Below are 8,294 nucleotides of genomic sequence, written 5' to 3'. Positions count from 1 at the left end.
CAGGCAGACTGACCACATTGAGAACGCTGAGAATTGGTTCAATCTGTTATGTATGGACCAGTGTCCGAGGCCTAGGATCGAACCTGTGTCTGTCAGAATTCATATTGCTTTCACCATTGTTATGTAAGATTATTAATTTTTCACCTACGTCTCTTAATTACAAAGTTTAATTGAATTAATTAAATTGGCTAGCACAATTGATTACAAAGACTTGCAATAATAAATAGAATAATAAATGAACGAAGAGATGAATAAATATATATTATGAATAAATAAATGAATAATAGATAGATTAGTAAGTAAGGAAATAAATATGAATAAAGAAGTAAATAAGTGAATATGATAATACGATAGATGAATAAATGAAAAAAATAGATTAATAGATAAATAGATAAGTAGTTAATAAATAGAAATGACACCATTTTGGTCTGGTGCTTAATCTTATCAGTAAAAGCGTCACTGAATTGAATTGAACGAATATCAGAGGTCAAAGGTCAAGTCTTGACCTCAAGTAGTTAAGAAAAATAATGATATGTAGTGTCAGTCGCAAAATATGAGATCGGGTCATCATAATATACATCATCGTTAGACAAAAGACGTTATCGTTAGATTGTGACGTCATCGTTAGATACATAACGTCATCATTAGGTAAAAGGTTATCGTTAGGTACTTGATGACGTCATCGTTAGGTACGATCTGATTTAGTTAAATACGAGATTAAATAATTGCTAAATACGAGGTGACGCCATCGTTAGATGTGAGGTGACGTCATTGTTATGCATGAGATGACGGCATCGTTACGTATGGGATGACGTCATCGTTATGTATTAGATGACGTCATCGTTATATACGAATTGAAGTTATCGTCATGTACGAGGTGACGTCATCGTTAGATGCGCGATGATGTCATCGTTAGATACGATGTGATATAGTTAAATACGATATGACATCACCGTTAGATTCATGACGTCATCATTAAATATAATGTGCGCTCTCGTTTTCACTCTCTTTTTCTCTTTTCCTTTCGTTCTCTTTTATATTTCAAAGTACTCTTTTTTTTTCAAAATTATTTTATTTTTGTCCATGTGATTTATTTGGTTTCGTTCAGTCATTGTCGTCTTCGAATATCTGTTAATTTTTGTTAACATTGAGTTAACTTATGGTTATTTATTTGTGTTTTTGGTTTGACGAAACATTATGGAACAGCAGCGATGTAGTTTCGAAATGATTGGAAACAAAAGCATTCACCCCATCAATACGGTAACACACGTTTATCTAATTATTCATTCATGTATTTATTCATCATTTATTATTCATTATTTGTCCAAGCGCCATTTTTTCACAAGTTTGACCAGTGCCTGAATAAAGTTGTCTGATTTTCACCAGAAATAAATAAATAAATAAATAAATTGATTAATCAATCAATCAATCAAAATAAATTAAAGTACTTTACTACCAAGGAGATGAATAAAATCACCTGGCGGCAGCCTGTATAAAATATAAGAAGAAAAAGAGAAAGGTTCACATGGTACAATTTTTTTCTTCTTCTTCTTCTTCTTCTTCTTCTTCTTCTTCTTCTTCTTCTTCTTCTTCTTCTTCTTCTTCTTCTTCTTCTTCTTCTTCTTCTTCTTTGTGGTTTCCAGCTTTCTTCGTCAGGTCGTGTTGAGGTCGCTGGGAGAGTAATTATTCTTCTCCATTTTCGTATCGCTCGTGGGGTCTCGTATGTCCGGTCCTCATGCTCCTCTTGCCCTCGGAATCAGCATTTTCTTTTTCTTTTTCTTTTTTTTTGAGGGGGGAGGGTTGGGGGGGGGGGGTCAAGAGGGCGGGTCAGCATCGTTCTTCAAATTAAACCAGGAAAGTGAAGTGGATTTTTTTTTTTTTTTTTTTGGGGGGAGGTCAAAATTGTTTCTTCAAATTGACCCACAAACCCATGGGAGGATTTTTTTTTTTTTTTTGGGGGGGGGAGGGAGGGAGTGGATCAAATTTGTTCAAAAAATCAATCCACGGAGTGAAATTCTCAAAATAATATATTCTTTTACCAAAAAAAAATTTAAAATCATGAAGGCATTATAAGTTCTTTACAAACTGAATCTCCAAAATTGCCAAAATGTCTGTTCACTTTTGTTCATTTTTCATGTATGAATTTCTATGTAAAAAAATAAATGGCCGAAGATGTTTATTTTTCATGCATATGATTTCTGTGTAAATAAAACGCCTCAATTGTTCATATTTTATGTATATGATTTCTATGTAAAAGGAAAACCAAATTATAGCCCCAGTTGTTTATTTTTCATATATGGAATTTCTATGTAAAAAATTTATATTTTTAGGTCCAATTGTTCATTTTTCATGTATATGATTTCTATGCAAAAGGAAAATCATATCATAGCCCCAGTTGTTTATTTGTCATGTACGGGACTTCTATTTAAAAAAAAAAATAATATTTTTTGGCCCTATTTTATTTTTTTTATGTGTAGGATTCTCATAATACTGTGTTCTTTCCATAATAATGTGCTCTTTCTAGAGCAGCGTTTCTCAAGGAACCCCTGCGCAAAAAAAAAATAATAATAAAAATTAAAAAAAATCACATATACCATGTCGTTCTCATTTTATTTTCATCGTAATAATAAGTTAGGATGATGTCTATATTACATTATTACAATAACCAAGAATATGTCGTGCGTATTTAATGATATTACTATATGAAATTAGATAAAAAATCAAAAGTGCATTAGCTTATCTCACTTGTTCTCGCGGAACCCTTAGGGACCTTTTGCGGAACCTTAGGGGTCCGGGGAACTCTGGTTCAGAAACGCTGTTCTAGAGGCTCATAATGGTGACCTATTTCTAGAGGCTCATAATGGTGACCTATTTCTAGAGGCTCATAATGGTGACCTATTTCTAGAGGCTCATAATGGTGACCTATTTCTAGAGGCTCATAATGGTGACCTATTTCTAGAGGCTCATAATGGTGACCTATTTCTAGAGGCTCATAATGGTGACCTATTTCTAGAGGCTCATAATGGTGACCTATTTCTAGAGGCTCATAATGGTGACCTATTTCTAGAGGCTCATAATGGTGACCTATTTCTAGAGGCTCATAATACTGTGCTCTTTCTAGAGAACAAAAGTAGCCATCTTCTCTAGTCTTTAATCACGTGCTTAATAGGTCGTTAGTAGGAAATAGTATACTCCATATTGGGACGAAGTGATAATAGGCACAGATTGTTAATAACAATTTAACCTTTGAAATTGGACGGGTGAACTCCTGGTCTTGATTTTTTTAATATAGTTTATTTCCATTTGCTTGTTTATTTATTAGTTAATTCTATATGTTTATGATATTTGATTTATTTTGATCTATTTGCCTATTTATTTCCATTTATTTATTTGTTAATCTTTATGTGTTTATGTGTTTTTCTTTATTTGTTCATTTTCTACAAAAATCAGTTTGAGATCTTATCGCCTCCCATTTCAAGTAAAGCTGCGGCCGAAGTAGTGACATTTATCCTTTGTGTTCGGATAGCCAGGGCAAGTGGCAAGCATTGGGAGCCATGAAGGATCGAACCTAGTTAGAAATGATTAAGGGGCAAGACTGAAACCAATACGCCGCTGTCTTTTTTTTTTTCCGAAGAACCCAAAATCACCGGAGGGGTTCATTGTTCATATCCGTACAAGGCGGAGAAGATGACTAGGGCCTTGAAATCGTAGACACTAGTCCTCTTGTACTAGCAACACTAGCACTCGTGTAGACTGCCATCTTTAGCCTAGTAGTGTCCTCTACAGAGTGTGACAATTTTTAGATAATTAGACTTTATTTCTGTAATGAAAGAGTCACTCGTAAGGTATCCATGTTGTGTTCAGTATGGTCAGACATCTTGTTCGTTTTTTTTTTTTCGTTTTTATTATTTGTATAAAACAAGTTCATGTAATCTAATACACGTATATGTGTAGAATTGTACGAGAACGCACACACACAAACACACACACACACACACACACACACACACACACACACACACACACACACACACACACACACACACACACACACAAACATACAAATACGCAGATACAAATAAGGCCCTAAACACATTTCCGAAATTTGAGGGTCAACCCGAACAACCGTTCAGGAGATATGACCTCAGATATTTTGAGGTCATATGAGAGGTCACTAGCATTTGGCGACCAATAACTAGGGTCATAAGAGTCATAGTTATATAAAAGGATATATATATTTTGAATCAGAAAATGACAAGGAATCCAAACACCATAGTTTTGTAGCTCTAGGTTGAAAGATAGGAAGGTACCAATTTAGAAGGAATTTGAGGTCAATATTTGACCCCTGGGGTACCAAAAAAAATATATATATATATATATATATATAGACGAGAGAAGTGAAAGTATGAGCTTTGGCTATTGGAATCAGTATGAAGAAATGTTTGTTTATGCTAATATTACTCATATAATTATAATTAACACATACGTGTGAAAAATATGTACAGTTGACGGAAAACTTATAAATATGTGAACATCTTCGACTATTGTAAGCCAGGAGGCGCTGAGTATCTGCGGCCGAAGCCATCACCTTCGCTTAGGGGACTGTCGGGACAGGTAACAAACACTCACTGTAACTGGGAACCTGAGAGGAGTGCGGGATTCGAACCAGGAAATGAGTGAATGCAAGGCCAGCAAGCTGCAAGCAATTTTATTCAGCTGAGGGGATGCCTTGGCATCGACCAGCTCTATGGGCTCTCTGGATAGCCCTGAGTCCAAACATTGTTTTGCAGAAAGAAAGCCCATTTTCTGAAGAAAAAGCCCATTTCAGGGACTAAAAGCCCGAATATCCATATTTAAGCCTGAATTAGCCCAATTTCGAAGCCCTCCTTGTGAAATTAAAGTCCAAATATCCGTACTTGAGCCCGAATAAGTCCATTTTCGTAGCCCATCTTGTGGAATAAAAGTCCAAATATTCGTACTTGAGCCCGAATAAGCCCAATTTCGAAGCCCTCCTTGTGGAATAAAAGTCCAAATATTCGTACTTGAGCCCGAATAAGCCCATTTTCGTAGCCCATCCTGTGAAAAAATTCCAAATATACGTATTAGAGCCCGAATAAGCCCATTTAATTAGCCCATTTTGTGGAATAAAAGTCCAAATATCGGTACTTGAGCCCGAATAAATCCATTTGCGTAGCCCATTTTGTCGAATAACAGCCCGAATTTCCTTATGTGAGCCCGAATAAGCCCGTTTTCGTTGCCCATTTTATGGAATAAAAATCCAAGAATCATCCTGGAAAGACATCCTCCGCTCACGCATGAGACGAAGGGATGTCTGGCGCCCTTACGAGGAGTAGGATAGAAGCCCCTGAGGAGGACTTAGGCGGTGGGATCCCCGGTCCCGTACCGCAGCCTCGGCTGGAAGCGCCCCGGCCCATCGAAGGCCGCTTCCGACTTCTTCCTCTCCTGAGTCGTCTCCCGCGACGACGAGAGTCTCAAGAGGACTCTGCCTCTACGGCGTCCGTATGCCGGAGGAATGACGCGCCCTGTTGCGTTATTCGAAACTGCCGAGCCCAAGTTCCCTGTGGGTCCGGACCAGCCTGGCTCGCGCGGATCTGGGGAAACCGGCAGCCGAGATGGTCGCTAACGTGTGGTGGTGGCGGATGTAGTGGTGCTAGACGTCGTCGTTCTCGTCGGAGGAGGAGTAGTAGTAGTTAGTAGTAGTCGTAGTGGTGGTCGTAGTAGCTAGTAGTAGCGGCTGTTGCTCTTTCGTTTGTTATTGTCCTTGCGTCTGTCGTTTACTCGTGTTTCTGCTGTTTTTGTGATTAATTTTGTGGTCCTTTGCTCTCCTTTACTCCTGTTGATGTGCTTGTGCCTATAGATGCAATTAAAAAAAAAAAAAAAAAATATATATATATATATATATATATATATATATATATATATATATGTATAAAAAAAAAAATGATATTTTTTTTATTATATTTTGACTATAATTTGTGCATACCTTATTGCATATCCTATTTTATGTGTATGTTTAACCATTCATGACAAGGAAATTTGGAGTGTTTAATCTTTGAAGATTATACTAAGAGTAAATTGGCCCATATACAGTATCTACATTTGTTGCAGCATCTGATTCCTGACTAAAAAGGTCAATTACTTGTTTATTTTTATACTGTGTCTGATGTCTCTTTGAATAAGGTAGATACGCATATGTGGAGGGATGAATCAAGTACTTACACCTATTTTCATGTACTTGATATTTAATATCTGAACAAATTTGGACGTGTAAAAAAAAAAAACAATAATTTTTTAACTCGCGATAAAAAAAACGTTTTTTTTATCACTACTTGTGCCTACTGTTGACACATACACATACATGTGTATATACAGGTATATATATATACAGGTATATATAGATATATGCAGGTATATATATATATATATATATACATATATATATATATATATATATATATATATATATATATATATATATATATATATATATATATACACATACATACATATACCAAGGCTTTTTCCCCCTTGTATATATATATATATATATATATATATATGTATATATATATTATATATATAAGAGCAAAGGAGAGCAAAGGTTGTTTATGGTAGTATTATTAATATAGTTAACACAAAAGTGTGAAGAATATGTACAGTTGACGAGCAACGTAGAAATATGAAAAATATTTCCATAAACAGACCTTTTTCTCTGATTCTAGTAGCCAAGGCTTGTGCCTATATTTTTCTCGTGTATATATATATATATATATATATATATATATATATGTATATATATATGTATATATGTATGTATATAAATATATATATGTATACATACATATATATATATATATATTTTTTTTTCCGGAGAGTTAGCACCTTTACGTGGTGGATAGGCTTATGATTCTTAATAACTACAAAACCTATGTCGATAGAGAGAAAATCTCTGCAGGGTCACCCATATCGAACAGGTTTTGTAAGAAGAATCAGACAAAGAATAGCTCACACGCACAGTCGCAGGACCCACTGCAAACTAGCACGTCCCTGATGGTGAACAGGGAAATTCCTCATAAATATATGGGGCACCGTCATAATGACGGCGTGGACCATTGGGCACCCTATAGATATTACAAAGGATTACAAAGGCGGAGCATGCCGACAGGAGACCATTTGATCCATATCTAGGTCGGATGAAAAAAAAAATCATATTAATAGTAAATAAAAACTATAATAATGTAAATAACAAATAAAAATACATAAATAAATGGATATGTATAGTTTGAATAACAAACAAACAGGTAAATAGTAAATTATATAAATTGACATATAACTAATATTAAATGAAAATCAGACAGACAAATTATAACAAAACAAAAACAAATAATATAACATAAATTATAATCATTACAGCATCTTACTTAGGTATTTATCTAAATGATTCTTAAAGCTTCGAACTGAACTACATTGCACTACCTGTTGCAGGAAGCTTATTCCATTCATTAACTACACGGTTGGCAAAGTTGTTTCTACCCATTTCCAAATTGAATCTATTTCCTGACAGTTTGAGACCATTATTTCTTGTCGGATTATCATTCACTGTGAACATTTTGTCACTTTTGATGTTGTCAATTCCCTTTAAAATCTTAAAGACTTGTATCAAGTCACCTCTCAATCTACGCTTTTTAGGGAAAATAGATTCATATGTTTTAGTCGATTTTCGTATGATTTATTTTTTATATTTGGAATAAGTTTTGTGGCTCGCCGTTGTACTTTTTCCAATCTGTCAATGTCTTTAATGAGATTCGGTGACCATACGGAAACAGCATATTCCAAATGTGGACGAACTAACGATTTATATAGCTTGTTAATGAGTGATGGACTTTTGAAATCAAAAGATCGCGCAATCAATCCAAGAATCTTATTTGCTTTCTCAGAGGCTGAAATACACTGCTTGGATGATTTGAGGTCGTTAATGATAATTACGGCCGAGATCTTTTTTCACTATCCACTTTTGTTAACGAATTTCCAAATAACTTGTAATCGTACTTACTGTTATTTTTACCTATGTGCATTACCTTGCATTTACTTGTGTTAAATTTCATTAGCCACTTTTCAGACCATTGCTGTAATTGATCTAAATCTTCTTGAATATCTAATTGGTTTGAGTGATCATTTGCCACTCCGCACAGTTTTGTATCATCAGCAAATTTGGAAACAGTTAGATTTTAGTCCATGGTCTATATCATTTATATATACTATGAATAGAAGTG

The sequence above is a fragment of the Oratosquilla oratoria genome, chromosome 36 (genome assembly GCF_046742065.1).
Source record: "Oratosquilla oratoria isolate Oo_2021 chromosome 36, ASM4674206v1, whole genome shotgun sequence".
NCBI classification, from domain to species: Eukaryota; Metazoa; Arthropoda; class Malacostraca; order Stomatopoda; family Squillidae; genus Oratosquilla; species Oratosquilla oratoria.
Note: the sequence above shows the minus strand (reverse complement) of the source record.